The sequence below is a fragment of the Carassius gibelio genome, chromosome A21 (assembly GCF_023724105.1).
Source record: "Carassius gibelio isolate Cgi1373 ecotype wild population from Czech Republic chromosome A21, carGib1.2-hapl.c, whole genome shotgun sequence".
Classification (NCBI taxonomy): domain Eukaryota; kingdom Metazoa; phylum Chordata; class Actinopteri; order Cypriniformes; family Cyprinidae; genus Carassius; species Carassius gibelio.
The window spans coordinates 23,319,673-23,339,295 of NC_068391.1; the positions used below are offsets into that span (position 1 = coordinate 23,319,673).

The window sequence follows — 19,623 nt, forward strand, 5'->3', positions numbered from 1 at the left end:
CTTCCGAAGGAGCCCGCACTACCTGATACTCAATCGAACTCCACACATCCTGGATCTTATGCCGACCTTTATGACCATATTCTCGCAGGTACACCCGCTGGCCCTCCACCAAAGGTACATCCCGTACCTGCTGGTCATGCTTCATTTTCCGTCGCTTGGCTGCCTCCTGTAATCGCCCTTGTGCCCCTTCAAAAGCCGTATGCAACCTGGCTTGATGCTCCAGAATCCATTCGTGTATACTACCAGCCACTGGTTCCTGTACCCTACCCAACAGGAAATCCACAGGCAATCGTGGTTCCTGTCCCAGCATCAAAAAATAGGGTGACTCACCAGTGGCTTGATGAGGGGTGGTATTATAATAGAAGAGAAGCTGAGGCAAACATGACACCCAGTCCCTCTTCCTGGACACTGGTAAAGTACGTAACAGATTGTGCAAAGTCCGATTAAAACGTTCGCATTGACCGTTACCTGCCGGATGATAATGGGTCGTACGAGACTTCTCCACTCCATACAGGCCGCACAACTGGCGAATAAGTGCGGACTCGAAGTTCCGTCCCTGATCTGAGTGCAACCGGCCTGGAATACCAAACTTGTAAAACCACTCATTGACCAAGACCTGAGCAACAGTTTCAGCCCGCTGGTCCCGTGTAGGAACAGCAAGAGTATATTTGCTGAAGACGTCAGTCATTACCAGCACATTTTCTACCCCTGAGGTCGAAGGCTCTAACAACGTATAGTCAATGGCCAGAATCTCATTAGGCCGTGATGCCAACAAATGACCCATGAAACTCTGCGCCACTGGCCGTGTGTCTTTAGCAGACTGACATCTTTCGCATTCCTGGCACCAGCGGGCCACATCTGATGCTAACCCGGGCCAATAACACCTTCGCCGAACTAATTCAGCAGTTCGCTCAATGCCCTGATGTCCATGACATTGATGCAACTGTGTCAGCACCTCGGTCTTCAAAACAGATGGTAATATCAGCTGCAAGAACTCCTCTCCGCCCTCCGGGCACTGAACCCTACGGTACAGTGTCCCATCTTGTTCTACAAAACGGTCCCACTGGCGGAGTAACTTCAATGCCTCCACAGACAGCCCCTGCCTCTCCTCAACCCTGGGACGGGCCTTCCGCCTCCAAAATGGCAGGAGCTCCGAAATAACTGGATCCTCCGTCTGCAATAAACAGACATCAACACCAGAAGGACCAGGTAAAGTAGTGATAGCTGCTTGCTGTACCTCGACAACTGATCTGACCTCCTCTACTTGCTGCAGCAATGCTGGTATTGCTGCTCCCGGGGCTAATGCATGCAATGGCCCCTCTTCTGGAAAATTCTGGCGGGAAAGAGCATCGGCATTCACATTACTTTTTCCCGACCTGTACCGTATCTGAAAATTAAAAGCAGCCAACTGGGCAGCCCACCGCTGCTCGGTGGCCCCCAATTTTGCTGTAGACAAATGACTCAAGGGATTGTTATCCGTGAAGACAACACACCGACTACCCAACAGGTACTCCCGGAATTTTTCAGTCATGGCCCACTTGAGCGCCAGAAACTCCAGCTTCATAGAGCTGTAGTTAGACATGTTGCGCTCAGTGGGCCTTAGACCGCGACTAGCATACGCAATAGGACGTATTTTCCCTTCCTGTTCCTGAGAAAGGACTGCTCCCAGGCCACCATGGCTAGCATCGACCTCCAGGATAAAGGGTTGGGAAAAATCTGCGTAAGCAAGTACGGGGGCAGTAGTGAGTTTATCCTTCAAGTCCTTAAAGCTCTGTTGGCACAGTTCGCTCCAAGCCGCCATAAAACCCAATCCAACTTGCTTCCTAGGCCTAGCCCTAGCACTCGAAAACTCTGCCGCTAACTTATGCAGGGGGGCTGCAATCCTAGCAAACCCCTCCACAAACCGACGGTAATAGCTAGCAAAGCCGAGAAAAGAGCGCAGCTCTGTAACATTAGTCGGACAACGCCACTGAGCCACCGCCTGGATCTTACTAGGGTCTGTAGCCACCCCCTTAGAGGAAATCACATGGCCTAAGTACTTCACCTCAGACTGAAGAAACACACTTCTCCAGCTTAGCCTTTAAGCCCTCCCGATCCAGTCGACTCAAAACCACCTCCAGCCTCTCCAAGTGCTGCTCGACAGAAGAAGAAAAGACCACAATGTCATCCAGGTACAACAATAATGACTGGCACTGTTGATCACCAAACAGACGTTGCATGAGTCTCTGGAAGGTACTAGGCGCATTGCAGAGCCCAAATGGCATCCTATTCCACTCGAATAGGCCAAAGGGGGTGCAGAAAGCGGTCTTATACTTATCCCCCTCCCTAACAGGAACCTGGTTATACCCACTGGTTAAATCCAGAGTCGAAAACCAGCGTGCACCGGTTAGGGCATCCAGAGACTCCTCGATGTGAGGTAAGGGAAAAGCATCCTTCCTCGTCTTGGCGTTCAACTGGCGGTAATCTACACACATGCGTAAATTCCCATCTTTTTTCTTTACAAGCACAATTGGAGAGGCAAAAGGGCTACAACTTTCTCGGATGACCTGGGTCTCCAAAAACTGGTTAATGTGTGCCCGTACTGCTTCATAATCAGTTGGAGGTACACGGCGATACCGCTGCCGAACAGGAACATCATCTAGTAATGGGATATCATGCGAGATCAAGTCGGTACATCCTAAATCTCCTTCAAAAGTGGAAAACACAGACTGATACTTCCGAAGGAGATCTTTAACCTTAACCCGATCTTCCCCCGACAAAAGAGACAAAATCTACTGTATCCAGCAGATCCTGTGCATAAGAAACACCAGTCTGGGAAGAAACAGAACAGACAGTACCAGGCTTAACCTCTGAGACCCCAGGGGGTAATGAAACAACAGATACGCTCGTCAATGAGCCTATAACACGACGAGGGAACAACAGAACATCTGTAGTCCCCACATTAACCACAGGAACATAGACTGTACCCCTAATCACTCTGACTAGTGCTGGGGAGATTAATAACCCCATGGGGAGCCCACCCTCGGGGGGCTCAAGAAGTACTACACTGTCAGAGTAATGCTCAGAGCAGGTGGCCGCTACCAATTTAATGGTGCCACCTGGGACACGACCTGCTCGAGGACCACGTACCCTCACTGCACCAGACTTCCCAGAAGCAGGCTGAGTACTCACTTGGTGACAATATTGTAACGCCTGAAAGACTAACTTGGGCACAGCTGATACTAGTGGAGACTCAAAAAGGGAAGGCCCGTGCTGCCCAAAAAGTTCCTGATAGCAACGACCCAAGATATTCATCCCCAAGACACCTGGTGCCTGGGCACAAAAACCACCAGGAGGGTCCCGGACAACCAAGACACCACATTTTGGCAACAACTTCCCACATAGTTCAACGCTTAACTCCATGTATCCTATGTAAGGGATAGACAACCCATTGGCGGCTCTAAGCTGTAACCACTGACAAGTCTTAAGACGGTCCTGACCCCAAGGCTCGAAATGCTCCCGAAAACAACTTTCAGTGATTGTGGAAACCATGGATCCCGTGTCAACTAAACAAGGAACTGGCACACCACCCATTACCACCATCAAATGAGGACAAGACGACATTAACTGCATCACGGAATCACCTCTACCTGGAATATCAGAGCCAGAGTGGCCCCCTACCGAACTGTGGCTCAACAACTCGGCGGGAACTAGTTTCCCGACTCCGCACCTGAACGAGGGAATGCCCCTACTAAAGCCCTAGTATTAGGACGGGTGACAGAGGGAGAGCGGGGTGGGACCCTTTCCCCATCGCAATCCCTCGCAAAATGACCAGGTTTTTGGCACCTCCTACAGGTCACAGGGCCACCTACTGCTCGAACACTGCGTGACGGGTTTTGTAACTGAGCAACACTTTGAGTAAGCCGAGTTAACTGTTCCTGCTGCAGTTTCAACATCTCTCTAAGCTCACTCATTTCTACAGACGGAGAGGGTTGGTCCACCCGTGAAGGTGCACTGCTTTGAACCCCATACTGAAAGCCATGGGCTAAGGGGACGGAATGACTACGGCTTCTTGTACCCCCAGGCAAACCCTCCCGTTCCCATCGAATAGCTTCACTACGAACATGCAGTAATGTTACTTCGGGTTGACGACGGACCAATTGCTTTAACTCACGACGTAGCGTACTATCAAGGACGTTTTCCACGAATTGATCGCGCAACAAAGTTTCTGCATTGGACAACATAACCGGTGACCTCTGCTTCACCCTCTCCAGGAGGCCCATCAGGACAAGAGAGAACTCTAAAAGAGTCTCTCCCTCCTGTTGCCTTCTGGAGAAAAAGGCTTCTTGCAAGGAGACATAGGACTGGGTATCCCCATACAATTCCCTTAAGGCGGCAATGATCTTATCTGGATCCTCCCGTTCACTTGCTGGCCTATATCTAATTTCCTCACGTGCCTCCCCCTCCAGGTGATCAAACAAAAAGAATGACTGGTCTGCCGTAGATAAGTGCCGGGCCCGAATACAAGCCTGCACTTCTTCAACCCATTCATTAATTCCCAAGCCAGACCTGCCGTTAAATTTGGGGCATTTTCTGTCCCTAGGTACCAATACAAACCGCTCCGCTACGGCAACACCAGCTGAAACAGATGGCGTTGCTGCAGGGAACTCTGGTACATGGTCACTGCTAGGACCAGGTACACTGGCCTGGGCCTGCTCCTGACGCAGCTTTAAATTATCGGCTTTTAATTGGGCTACAAGTTCTCGTAATTCCCTTAACTCGTCTTCCATGATGACAAAATAAGGAATACCACTTACCAAGGTAAAGGAATTCAGCCCAAACAGACACTCCTAACCAAATGGACACCGCTGTTTTGCTTGTACTAGACGCAAAAAAACAACACCACAAGAAAAGATGAAAAAACAAAAACAGCTAGAACGCAAATTGAAAATCCAGGGAAACAAAAACAGCTAGAATAAAAACATCCACGCCTCAAGTTGATGTCTCATACTGAGAGCAAACCCTGCCGACTACGCCAAATGTGGCATTGGGGGGGGAAGTGGTAACGGAGCTCTAATTATCAGTAGTAGCGACTACGCCACCCCTGGCTAAACGCCTGGGGAAAATAACACTTAAAGAAAAGCACACCGGTTCGTTCGCTCCCACAGAGCATCCACCAATGAGGCGTGAATCAATATAAGAATACAGCTTTATTATCATAAAGGTAAAAATGACCAAAATGAACACAAGTAGTTCAGAATAAATGGCCAGAGCCACAAGCGATAAAACAACAGGACTAAATCAAAAGGGTTAACTCAAAAGGTTACATCATAGAACTGGGGTGTCTCAGAAAGTGGGTCGGCCACACATGGAGCATCACAACAGCCCAAATTAAAGCAGCCTTCCCTTGTGGATTTCAATCTCAAAAGACACTCTAGTGGAATTACACTACAAACATAAGTTACACCCCACACTTTTGACAAAAGACCACCTCCACACCCTAGATAGCCGCCACTCTGATACACCCCACTCCTAAGTCAAAAGGAAGAGGGAAGAGAAAGAATAAACATTTTTTCTTTAAACATAAAACACACAGCATTGGGCTGATTACTGCTCAATTAACAAACTAATAACAGAAAAAAAAAACGATACAAAGCAAAATACCAAATAAATACCAGCAATAACCGCAGGAATTATAGTGGTAATAATAAATAATTATTATTTTTTAAAGATAAGGAAAAATGATAAGCAACAATAGGAATAATACACAATGACAAGAATGAAAAGAAACAAAATAAATGAAAATAAATCAATAAATGTTACAAGCAAACGAATTTAACCAAAAACATAACAATTCACACAAAAAACCGAAAGAAATGAGAAAGAAATCAAAAAAAGAAATTAAAGCAAAACAGCAATGTCGCGGCTAGGCCATGCCGTCAAGCATGCCTCTTGAATGGCTAAAACATAACAAACAAGTTAAGATAAAAAAAATTATTTTACGTTCTAAGTGGTGATAATAAACGCAAACTCTACATACCAGCTTCAGATATCACTAATTAAGCGTGCACCCAGATCGCCCTTATGCTGATCACTGGGGAAGGAGAGAACACGTTATTCAATCGTCACCAACTCATTTGATCAGTACGGGTATGGTATGGGAATACCACTTACCGAATCCGGGGAGAAGCAAATCACCTACAGTCTGTTGTCCAACACACATATATGGTCGCTTTATTTCCAGTTGTCAAAATAACATCGCGAGGAAGATCAACCTTCTTTTTAGCGGTCATATAAACTCCCACGGGCCAACTCTAGCTGCACAGAAAACCTAGTAATTTCACCATACACCTGCCAGCCATCGGCAAAACGCCAAACACACATACCTCCAACTCAGAGCGGTGGAATCCCGGAAGCGGCAGCAACGCCGTGACGCAATCAAATGACGTGCCTCTATGCTTGGAAATGCCGCTTTTATACCAACTGAGGTACCGCTTAATTATCGGCGAACTGGTATTCACCACATATGGAAAAAAAGAACTATGAACTAGTTCATTTTTGGAACTGTGTGAATTTTGTGGTTTGAACTATGAACTGAACTAGTTCATTTTAAAATTTGTGAATTGAACTTTGAACTAGTTCATGTAGAAAGTGAACTTTCCCAACACTGACTGTAAGATTACATTTGTTTGAACGCATTATTGCGAAAGCGATTGAGTGTGAATCTGTTTAAATCATGCTTTAACCCGAAAATAATCAGTAAAAGAAACAGACTTAACTCTTAACATCCCGCTCGACTCTTGCAGTCAACCTTCTGATCAAGCTAAATCTGTTGGCTATTGGCATGAATTTTACTCGTGATAAGAAGCTCATATTCAAGTGTTTGTGCAAAAATGATTAATGTGCATTAATGACAGGGAGGCCCCATCTCATCACTTTAATTTTTCATGATAATGATAATGATAATTTTTTAATTAACATAATATCGTGGTGTCTCACATAGGTACATTAAAAATATCTACAGAAAGCTTGAAATGTTTTTAAACGAAAAGGAATAGTGTAATGTGTGAATGTTGCATTTCTCTCATCGGAGAGAGCCAGCACTGTGAATATACCCAAAACAACAGTCCTATATAAACCGGTTCAGCAAGTGAAAGCCTCATGACACTATCCATCGCACGTCCTGATTTTGCCAAGTCCGATATGTTCCTAGGTCAACATATTTTGTTGACCCTGGAACAACATTTTACTCCAAAAATATATTCTTAACCATATCCCTACACCTAAACCTAACCTTAACCATGAGTAATCCCTAAAATCAGAGGAAATGATAGATGAATGACACTGATGTACAAGCACCAAACACTGATTTTAAGCATAAACTTCACAAAATCTATAAACTGGTTCTTCAAATCTGATTGGTTAATCACAATGTTGTTCCAGGGTCAACAACGATGTTGTCCCAGGAACGTGTCTCACTTGGTAAAATCAGGTTAGGCCTATCCATATGAAAGAGCAGCACTACTATTTGTATTCATAATTTTCTCGCAGCCCATATTATTATTTTCACAAGACCGTAATGACATTAACAAATCATCAATTAATAATTCATCATTATTTTACGAAAATCATTGTTATTTATGATCGTGGATGTTTTGTGGGAGGCTTTAAGACCAAGCGGAGTCCGCTGTTCCCGCCTCACAGCGTGCGGATCTCCGAGGCTTCACTGTCTGCGGTTTGACTTTACTGAATCAGATTGAGGATCATGAGCCCAACATTTAGCAAGGCAGGAGAAGTATAACGGAAGGAAGACGTATATCATTGAGCTAATGCTGTTAAAGAGAGAGAGAAGTCTAGGACTATTCTTAAACTTGGAGCTCAATATATTGAAGTACATATCCAAACACCAGAAACGTTATGAATTTTATGAATAATGAAATGTTATGAAAATTATGCATTTTATTTATTCACATGCTGTATGGTTGAAATAATATTTTAGTTCACAACTTTAAGTTCCGTTGTTTAAAAAAATGCTTTATTGGCTAATGTTTCATAAACCTTCAGTTGTTATGCTCTAAAATCCATGCCATTTTTAATTTCACAGTATTTTTACCACCTAAATGACTAATCTTCAAAGTCACAATTCTATAATGGTCAAAATTACTCAGGCCAATGGTATTTTTTAATGACATTATTTTATTATTATTATTATTTGAATAATTGTAGCTTACATAAATAGGTAAAGCAAAACAAATATTCGGATTGTCCCTTATTTTTCCCCTTGTTTTCCTAAGGAATAAACACGTATTTTTTTTTTACAAGAATAAACATGATAACATATTATTAATTAATAAAAATAATTTAAGCAATTAAAACCTTTTTTAAAACTTGAATTTAAATACTATTAAACTAACTTTAAATTCTCAAGGAGTTTATAAGTAGCCTAAAAAAAGTTCTAAATGAACTTGTGTTAACAATATAATTAGAACTAACAATATAATTAGATTTTTTTAAATGAACAATTCCTGTATAAAATGAAACAGCAACCTAGTGGTCATCAACCTTTTTTTCCAGCGCGCCGCACTATGGTCTAAGTGAAAGTCTACGCATATAATTTACATATTACGTCAGCAATACAAACCAACCTGATTTATAATATTATAGCCTAACTATTATGATATATAATCTATTACATTCATTGAAATAAACAATTCTACTCCCCATAAATAAAACACCTGATGCTGTCGGGAGCTGACCAATTTTGTGAGATTCAGCTTGAAAGGAGTAACACAAAGAAGTTGCGATTGTAACGCCTGTTATACTTTCCGCATGAGCAATCCGGACGCGCACACGGCCAGGGCGGACGCAGACTTCTTCAATTTATACTTCTGAATGCGCAGGCTGATGGCCAGCTCTGCAGTTGCCCAGAATTATTGCACATCTGACTGTCTTTATATTCTTTTATTGACGGATTGCACAGGTTCAAAGCAATGAGCTTCACTCTGCCTGGCTGCACATGTGCAATTTTGCTTTTGAAGCCAACTGACCAGGCGCACCTGTCCGCGCGGTCGTCTGCTAGAGCCTCTGCACACACTCTCCAAAGACGATTTTTACTTCACGCCTACCTAGCGGTCCATAGCGGACTCGCGGACGCAGAAAGTTTGACAGAGGGTTTAAGATGCAGGCTTGCATGACCTGACGCGCAACATTTCAGAAAATGTGCGTTCACAAATGTAGCCTATTTTGACCCAAATTTGGAAAGCACTATTAAATTTAATAATATGAGGTTCTCTCTTGAGATATTTGCCACATTTCTTCAATTAAGGATTGTTACATAGTGTATGGTGTTTCCATTTATCTGAACTTCTTCAAGTGAGTTGCAGGGCAAAAAATAAATAAATAAAATAAAATAAAAAATTCCAGCACTTCTCCTTCAATACTGATACTGCGACTGTTGACAGTTTGTACATGTTCATTCGCTGGCATTTTTTGAATTTCTTTTTTTTTCTCCCTTAAAAAACAAATGTGTCCATTCTGATGTGCAATTTTACCTTACAGGCAATTTACCTAATGGCTGTTGATGACTATTTGAATTGAATTCTGCCAATGTGCGCGCTTGTATGTGTTCGTTAAATGCTTATGCCAGTGCTCATGTCTGAAAATAATATATGAAGAAGAAAAAAAAAACATTTAAATACATTAGGATATAGCTTATATTTGATTAGTAGCATTTTTTTTAAATTGATGTAAACAATAAAATTTTACAAACTGATAAAGTTTTTTTTTTTTTTTTTTTTTTTTTTTCAGCACGTTGTGCAGACCGCATTAGAATTCGTGACGGGCCGCGGGTTGAGAACCACTGCTTTATATCAAACATTTTTAAATCGTCCACAGCTGAGCTTTGCGGGAGGCTGATCTGCGCCAGATCACGTTAAGTGAATGTAATGAACAAAGTCGTTTTCAGATGCAATGAAAGAAAAAACAAACAAACAAAAAAAAAAACATGGATAAACCTAGATTAGTGCCAGGCTCTGTTCTAAAGTAAAATAATTATAATTAGTACTGTTAACCAAGAGTAACACATTTTAACGTATTAATCACCTATTTTCATTTGCTGAATGTTTTCTTTATTTTTTATTTTTTAAACACGCTAAAAAATAAATTAAGTTTGTCAGAGGAAAAAAATATATGAGTCGTGCATAGGTTTCATTTGAACGGATCAATCACCTATTTTCGTTTGCTGCATACTTATTTTTAATTTTTTTAAACACGCTAAAAAATAAATCAGAGTTTGTGAGAGGAAAAAAATAGGCTCAATCGGGAGAGATCAAACGTTTCCATATTTGTGATGTTGCCCATTTGAAGCTTAACTAGGCTATTATTCATGAGGTAAATAGGCTGTGTGCGTTTCAGTATTGATGAAAAAAAATAAATAAATCATAATTAACAATATGTCAAAGTGCTCACGCCGAATGTCTGGTGAACGACTTCTGTTTCCATTATGTGCGCGAGGCACCAGCACGATCAGCTGAAACAAATAATACTTAATTTTTGGTCACACATAAGGCATAATTAAAAAATGCTGGTAGTTTGAAAAATCGAGAATAATAACAGAGTTAATACTAATTATTGCTAAATGCTGGACCGTTCCCATTTCGCTCTGCATATGGAACCTGAAGATTTTTTTAAACCAAGAATGAATCGAAATGAAAATGAAATTAAGACATTTAGCTTTATATATATATATATATATATATATATATATATATATATATATATATATATATATATATATATATATATAATATAGGCCTTATATTTATTTACTGTTTAATAAAAATAGCATGCATATGATCCTTTGTGTTAAGGTCTTCTTTTAATTTTTGTTTAGCAGACTGTGGTCTAAGACTATCCTACATTTAAAAAATTAACAAATTGTAAAAAAAGTTTTTTTTTTAAATGTTACAATGTTATATCATAATGTTATTGTTGTTTTACTTCCTTCTTTTATCTCATTTTACAATTACATTCATTTCGCAAGGCGTCCCTTTGCGCCACCTGGCTGTAGTTTCGTGAATGATTTTAACACGCGACTGAATTTCAGTACTGAGTAGCCCCTTTTATAAACATATAGTTGGTGTTTTTTTCTTCTTCGGGGGTATCAGGGGCGTTGCCTGTTACGTCGTTTGGGTTATTGGGCTACCTTGTTGAACGCATATCATTATATTTCACTTTTATATATATATATATATATATATATATATATATATATATATATATATATATATATATATATATATATATATAATTAATTAGTTCAACGAACCGTTCGGTACATAATGCGTACCGTACCGAAACAGTTCAATACGAATACGCATATCGTTACACCCCTAATATATATATATATATATATATATATATACATACACAGTGGGGCTCGAAAGTTTGGGCACCCCTTGCAGAATCTGTGAAAATGCGAGTCATTTTCAAAAAATAAGAGAGATCATACTAAATGCATGTTATTTTTTATTTAGTGCTGTCCTGAGTAAGATATTGTACATAAAAGATATTAACATTTAGTCCACAAGACAAAAAAATTGCTGAAATTATTAAAATAACCCCACTCAAAAGTTTGGGAACCCTTGGTTCTTAATACTGTGTGCTGTTACCTGATGATCCTCGACTGTCTTTCTGTTTTGTGGTGGTTGTGCATGAGTCCCTTGTTTGTTCTGAACAGTTAAACTGAGCAGCGTTCTTCAGAAAAATCTTTAAGGTCCTGCACCTTCTTCAGTTTTCCAGCATCTTTGCATATTTGAACCCTTTCCAGCAGTGACTTTATGATTTTGAGATGCATATATATATATATATATATATATATATATATATATATTTATATACATACATATATAAAATAAAAAGGTTGCAAAATGTGGCAGTTGGCAATTTTGTAAACTAACTTGAGGTGCTGTGCATTTAAGTTAGCCACATAAATGTTTACATTTACATATTGATTTTTCCTTATTTGAAATTTTAAAAACAAGTAGAAAATATGTTGATTTCATTGATTGGTTCGGGTACCCATCCCTAGTGCAGGGATCGTTTACATACCAAGTAGCGAACTGCAAACGCGTCCTGTGTGAAAGCACATTGAGTCGGTGCTGCACCACATACGTAACGCACAAGGACTGCATACGCACTGCAGATGGAGTATGTGTGAAACAGGTGTGAGCAGGGCCGTAGCTGGGGTCAGCGGGGACCCGATGAAGGTTGTACCAGTGGGCCCTGTTTGAAATCGTTTAATTTGTATGTTCGTTTATTTTTATTTATTTGTGCTATTTACACAATGTTTTTTTTTTCAAGTTTGTAGCTGTCAAGGTACAGAAACCAAATAATTCAATGTAAAATAGCACTGGATAGTCTTCAATGTAAAAATGAAATATACAATCAAACCTACATTTATTCAGACACCTTCAACATTTCTCACATTATTACAGTTTTGCTATGACTGTTAAGACTACAAAGTAATTTAGTCTAGAGCAGTGAGTGATTTTCATTTTCTTGCATTAACATTACAGCAGCCAGTAGCTAAATTAGGCGCGGTCCCTTAAAATTAAATTAAATTTATGCATTCAGCAGACACTTTTATCCAAAGCGACTTACAGTGCATTCAGGCTATCAACTTTTACATATCATGTGTTCCCGGGGAATCGAACCCCCAATCTTGCGCTTGCTCTACCAGTTGAGCTACAGGAACATTAAGAGATGATGAACGCATCCAATATAATACACATCCCATTTTTTTCCTCGACTGTTTACTTTCACTTAAGAAATAACTGACAGTTCTTTCGAGCATAATTTCCACGTGACTCGAATAATCGTGTTAAGATATCTGAGACGACATATTAATACAGTTTTTATTAAGTTTCAGACAGTGACGGATGGCTGAAATATGCGAATAACTGTGAAAATAGAGGAAAAAGTAGTTTCTGACACTGAAAAGCGAATTTGACATTTAAGTGAGTCAAATGAGTTCAAAAAGTGAATACGACATTCTGCTCTAATGTAAACGCATGCAGTTGTCCATATCGACATGTAAATCATACAAATTACGTGCAATATAGTCGGACCGCAGGTCTAAGAGAACCGACGATCCAGTTCAAATAAACCGGTTCAGTCTAACAAAGTGATTCCCGGAAAATAATCGACGTCTCAGGGCATTTCAAAGTGCGCGGATGCACAGCGAGTGTGGTAGGCCGCGTTAGTGAGGTGATTTTATGCTTTTGTGGTTTATAAAGTCTTTTTACATACAAGTTATAACTCAAAATGTTGTTTTTTCCTGTCAGAAAAGCACATGGATACATTTGTGAGAGAAAAACTCGTCGAGTGCAGCCTTATTGAGGCGTCTAACGGTAAGTTCATGTTTATTATACATTTTACATAATTGCTTGTCTGTTATAATCAACTAACGTTAACCCTCACGTAACTTAAACGCACATATATTTTTATTTCGTGCTATAGTTAAAGCTGCACTTAGTAACTTTGTGTTCAGAATGTACATTATTTATGAGCGTAAACATCATAAACATACAGATCGTGTTTTTGACTTGTCCTTATCACTTTGGTACACCTATAAGTGTTTATATATGGACTGTTTTAAAGCTGCGGAGTAACCCAGTACCTGCGTGACTTGTCATAGAAATGTCTTTGAGCGCTTTCAGTGTGATCTCCCTTACTGTGCCAGCGACTGTCAGTGTTTGATAAAGCCAGGATATTAACATAAAACTGTGATTTATAATGACTGGAACATCCCATTGATTAGACAGTTTGAAAGCACAACTTTCAGCCAATCACTAGAGCATATTCTGCTTCTGAAGACCAACTCATAGGTGAATTTAACTCATAAACATGATGGACTCAATTTCATGATGAACTTCACACAGTTAATTGAACTGATTCACTGTTATTAAAACCATTTTTTTTTTTTTTTTTTTTTTTTACTTTATTTTAAAGGTTGGAACAAACATGGAATTCCTTAACCGAGCAGAGTCCACAAAACCCCATACAATTGTTGTGGCGATTTAAAAATGCCAGCAGATCTCTCAGGCATTGATCATAATCAATGGACAGGTAAGGATATTCTGGACAATTTTCAAAAGGAATTGCAAATTGTATATTTAATTGCATTTTTCCACATGTGGACGCATACATTGTGACATAGTCCGAATGCAATTGAAAAGCCTTACACAGAAAGCTGTCAATTTGTGTCAAGCGTGGGACTATACTATGGGGCGTGTTTTTTATTGGGATATATTCTGTAGTTTTTACCCCAAATCTCTCACTGTTTGTACTCTGCTGCACATCAGCAAAACAACATTGCAGTTCTACTCCGATTTACCTATTTGCATCTTACCCTATATTTTATTCCTCAGGTGAAAAGTTTAATGGTGAATATTGACCAATAGTACCATGTGGCTCTAACAGTTAGCAGGCTATAGTAGCTGCATTTGGGGTAAAAATGACAGAATTATTTATTGTGTAAGGTGCAAAGAATATTAGGAGATCCGGGTTGCACTGTCTGTTCTTTAACACGCATCTCTGTTCTTTAACACGCATCTGTCTGTTCTTTAACACGCATCCTTTAGTAGTGCCTTAACCTCCATTGTTCAAAGCATTTTGGCACAATTGTCTTTGAGTGACATCACCTCCCAATACAAACACTCTCCATAGTATGGTCCCACCTCTGGCAAAATTGACAGTTTTCAATGTGAATCATTGGAAATTCAGATGCTAAAGTAATTGCGATTCCATTTGAGTTTTGACAGGTAACGTGCGACACAGTGAAAAAACAGACATGGTAATTACCTCATGTACTTGTTCTTATGTTGCATCTATGCTAACATTAGTCTGTTTCTCTCTTATTCTGAGGTCACCGTAGCCACCAGATCCAGTATGTATCCAGATCAGATGGTGGATCAGCACCTAGAAAGGACCTCTACTGCCCTGAAAGACAGTGGAGACCAGGACAACTAAAGCCCCAGATACAGATCCTCTGTAAAGACTCAGAGGACCACCAGGACAAGACCACAGGAAACAGATGATTCTTCTGCACAATCTGACTTTGCTGCAGCCTGGAATTGAACTACTGGTTTCGTCTGGTCAGAGGAGAACTGGCCCCCAACTGAGCCTGGTTTCTTCCAAGGTTTTTTCTCCATTCTGTCACCGATGGAGTTTCGGTTCCTTGGTTTTCCTAAGTTGGGGACCATTAAGATCAAGCGATATCATCGACTTGATCGCACAGAGGGACGATACATCACTGAATCAATGATGAACTGACTTTAACTGAAAACTGAGTGTTTACTGTTATCCCTTCACATTATTACACACTATTTTCCTTTTTAATATTGTAAAGCTGCTATGATGCAGTATTTGATCAATATGACAGGATTATTACTCATAATACATGGAAAATACAGCTGCAAAGGGACTTTGAAACTGAAACAGTAATTTTTGTTCTGTGTTTTTGAAACAGTGTTTTTATTCAATATTTGCAATTGTGTTTGGATTATGTCACAATGTGTCTTTATCTCATTTCCTTTTGAAAATTGCCCTTCCGTTGACAGGCTCTATAGCAGAGTACACTGCTCTCAGGTGTAGATCTTTGCTTCAGAGCTTAAGTGTTTGACAATAGTACACCCAAAAATGAAAATTGTCATTAATTATTCACCCTGGTCTGAAACCTCTCGAATTTCAATTTGTGTTCTGAAGATGAACGAAGGTCTTACAGGTTTGTAACGACATGAAGTTGAGTAATAAATGACAGAATTTTCATTTTTGGGTGAACTATATGTTGAACTACCCTAAGCAGTGCACATCTACCTACATATGAGTCTTTATATACTTGATATAAATTTAAGGACATCTTTAAATAATTTTACATTTAAATTTAAAGAATGTTAATTGTCAATGTCATTTCACTGTGTATTTAAATAGCTAAACATGTCAAAATGCAATAGTTAAACAGCTAGACAGGTCACTCAGAAATAATTTTCTTATTTATTGCAACTGTAATTCTGTGATTTTTATTTTATTTATTTATTTTGCATTTGCTGGAAACAAAAAAAAAAGGAAAAATTCCATATTGTTTGTCATTGGTACAAATTTTTGAATGTCAGATGGCATTAAAATTATTTTTTAACAGTCTAAATTACCTGTATTCTTCATTATTTATTAATCCATGACGACTCTAACTTGGGTTTTCTCAATAACCCAGCATGCTGGGTTAAAATGTGTAAACCAGCATGTTGGGTTACTTTAACCCAGCACGTGTTCTGTCCAATATTTACCCAGCGCTGGGTTGCCAATTGGGTTATTTTTAACCCAGCCATTTTTAGAGTGAAGATACAACATGCCAACAAGGAAGTACTTTTCCAGTACAACCCTGCCAGCGATGTATGAAGAGTGCCGTGGTCGGGGACAAACAACGCTATCTACTCTGTCTATTTTTATGCCTCAACTACAGACCTGTGGAGTAGTTGACCAACTAAGCCGTACATCAGCCTTATGGTCCATTGCATAAAGAGTGACTGGAGCTTGAACAGCTGTTACATCCAGAAAAGTTATTTTCCGGATGACCACATGGGTGACCACATGCGTTTAAGCTAACTGAGATTTATATATCATTGCTCTTTTGTTGTTTTTGATTGCTTCAAATGTCCTCATTTGTAAGTCACTTTGGATAAAAGCTTCTGCTAAATGACTAAATGTAAACATTGCGGGTGGCTTCAAGCAGTTTCTTCAAGAATGGAATTTAGACAAGGAGAAACCGGTGTGACTAACAACAGTCAGTGGAACCAATATAGTAAAAGCAGTAACTCTAAACATGCGCAAGACTGTCTTGCTTTGCCCATTGTCTACACATTGCTACTGGTAATTTTCATCTTTCTCTCATAAGCCCTATTCGGACGGGACTAGTTTTACAGGGGGTCGTTAGAGAAATCTGCGTTTCACAGACGTACTTAGTGATTTTAATCCCGTCGGAATCTGCCACGTCTGTGTTTTTCTCACACAACCTCTGTGATAATTCCAGAGCAAATTACCTACCGTTTTTCAGCAAACTCAGTGATCCTCTGAAAAACTAATCCCGTCCGAATGCGAATGTCTGTGATCGCCGCTGATATTTTATTTCACAACGTGTGAAACGTGTGTTTCCTTGTGTGTTTTGGCCAACGCTAATTACCGTAGATGCTCTTACCGCGCGGATGTTTGATATATTTGCTTAGCGGCAAATAAATAATAATAAAAACAATATACAAATAATACAATCAAGAGCAAGATCGCGTAAACTGTTAATACCGGCTATTGTAATATCAGCATCAGGTAAGATTACTCACGTTCATTTATGTACTCAGTTACATAATGTTTTAATTACATTTAATTACAAAAAAAAGGAAAACAAGTTAAACTAAAGGAACCACACATTAACATGGTTTTGTTATACTAGCCATTTAGTATTTATTGTGTAATAATACTAAGGCAATCATTCTGAATGAATGCAATGCACGCATACAGAGCACGTGATCTCTGTGACGCCCAGATGCACAAATCAGACGCTCCCACCTCTGTAATAAACACAGAGATACTAGTCCCGTCCGAATTGGTACATGAAAATCACAGACGTCAGGTGGTAAGAATCGAAACTCAAACGTAGTTTAGAAAACTAGTCCCGTCCGAATAGTGCTTTAGTGTCAGTATATTTTCTGTATCCACACTGAGCAAACATGAGCTTAATGTTTACTGCATTTATGTATTTGTTTCTGCATTAGTAATGTTACTGCATGCTGAATTTTGAACAGTAAATCATTACATTAGGTGATGTGTATTATGTGCATTTAAAAGAAGATGTTATTTTAATTCTAATTGAACTTAGAACTTTTTCTTTGTCCTTTTTGTTTGTTTCTTATTGTATTATTTTATTGTTGTTTTGCAGAAAGAAGCATGAGGGATACCAGAATTGATGAGCTGTTGGAGTTTATATGTAGATTGTCAGTTTGACGCACAGCTTGAAAAAGCAGCAAGCACTCAAATGGCGCTTTTCCACTGCATGGTACGACACGGTAGGGTTCCACTGGGTACAGTACCTTGTACCTTGCACTTCTTTTAGTACAAACTCGGTTGAGGTTCCAAGTGAACCGTACTGTTACCAAAACGTGACGTGTAAACTCTGCTGACCACTGATTGGTGGGAGAGAATCATCACTACCTGAGTCACTGAACTTGCAACACAAAAAGAACCACTAGATTTAAATCAGCACAGCCAGCGAAGTACCGAACGCAACTGTTTTGAATGAGCGCAACTTTTTTAACAACCCAAAAATGTCTTAGTTGACTGTTGAGGAAGTATAGACGTTCCTCTCATTGATAGCACAGGAGCAGATCCAGGGAGTGCTTAATGGGGTGAGGCAAAATGTAAAAGAAGTCGCGGCAGTAGAGGCGGTGCAAAAATAACAACGTGAATAATCCTGCCCACACTAAAGCGATACTAAACTGCAGTGAAAACGCAAACAGAGCTGAGTCAAGCAGAACCGTGCCATACCAAAAAGAGTCATACCATGCAGTGGAAAAGCACCAAAAGATGCTCAAGTAGAACTTGGCCTTCCACCACACAACTTGTGACTGAATCAGCAACACGATGGGGATCAAGGCAAAAGATGATTCAGTGGATGCTTGAACAAGAGAAGGCCATCATGCAAATCCTGGCTGCTGACAAGTCAGCCAGGCATCTGGTGCCTACTTGGCAGGATATTGATTTCCTAGACTCTGTCAGTAAGGCACTTGGGCCTCTTCTTAATTTCACAGATTCTCTCTCTTCTAAAAACTACGTCACAGTGTCATGCTTGAAGCCTATTTTTCACCTATTCAACAGTGAGCTCCTGCAGGGGAAAAATTAAGACACAGATCTTACCAAGACAATTAAAAGTTCAATACTTGACTACATGAACTCCAAATATGATGACCTAGAGGTTCAGGAACTGATCAACTGATCAACATTTTTGATCCACACTTCTGCACTCCATATATGAGTCAAGAAGAGATCCTGGTCATCAAAGCCAGAGTAGTCAGAGAGGTGGAATCCCTTTCTGTTATGCCAAGTGATGCTGACTCTGCTACCCCTGTAACACCAGCTGAATCAACAAAAGAAGCTCAGAGTGCATCTACCATATTTTCCAGACTTTAAGTCACACTTTTTTTCATAGATTGGCTGGTCCTGCGATTTATAGTCAGGTGCGACTTATTTATCAAAATTAATTTGACATGAACCGAGAGAAATGAACCAAGAGAAAACATTAAAGTGACGTGACATTCAGCTAAGTATGGTGACCCATACTCAGAATTTGTGCTCTGCATTTAACCCATCTGAAGTGCACACACACAGAGCAGTGAACACACACACACACTGTGAACACACACCCAGAGCAGTGGGCAGCCATTTATGCTGCAAGCGCCCGGGAGCAGTTGGGGGTTTGGTGCCTTGCTCAAGGGCACCTAAGTCATGGTATTGAAGGTGGAGAGAGAACTGTACATGCACTCCCCCCACCCACAATTCCTGCCAGCCCGAGACTCGAACTCACAACCCTTCGATTGGGAG

The 19,623-nt window shown here is 40.1% G+C and overlaps 1 long non-coding RNA gene and 1 pseudogene across 1 annotated transcript; both read left to right on the forward strand.

The window, feature by feature from the left end:
• The window catches only part of LOC127941368 (nuclear pore complex protein Nup98-Nup96-like), a 41,608-nt pseudogene that overhangs the window by 7,463 nt on the left and 14,522 nt on the right, over nucleotides 1-19,623 (forward strand).
• On the forward strand, nucleotides 12,865-15,578 carry LOC127941394 (uncharacterized). Its single transcript, XR_008149008.1, has 3 exons — nucleotides 12,865-13,388; nucleotides 13,990-14,106; nucleotides 14,905-15,578. It is a non-coding gene; the product is annotated as an uncharacterized LOC127941394 (long non-coding RNA).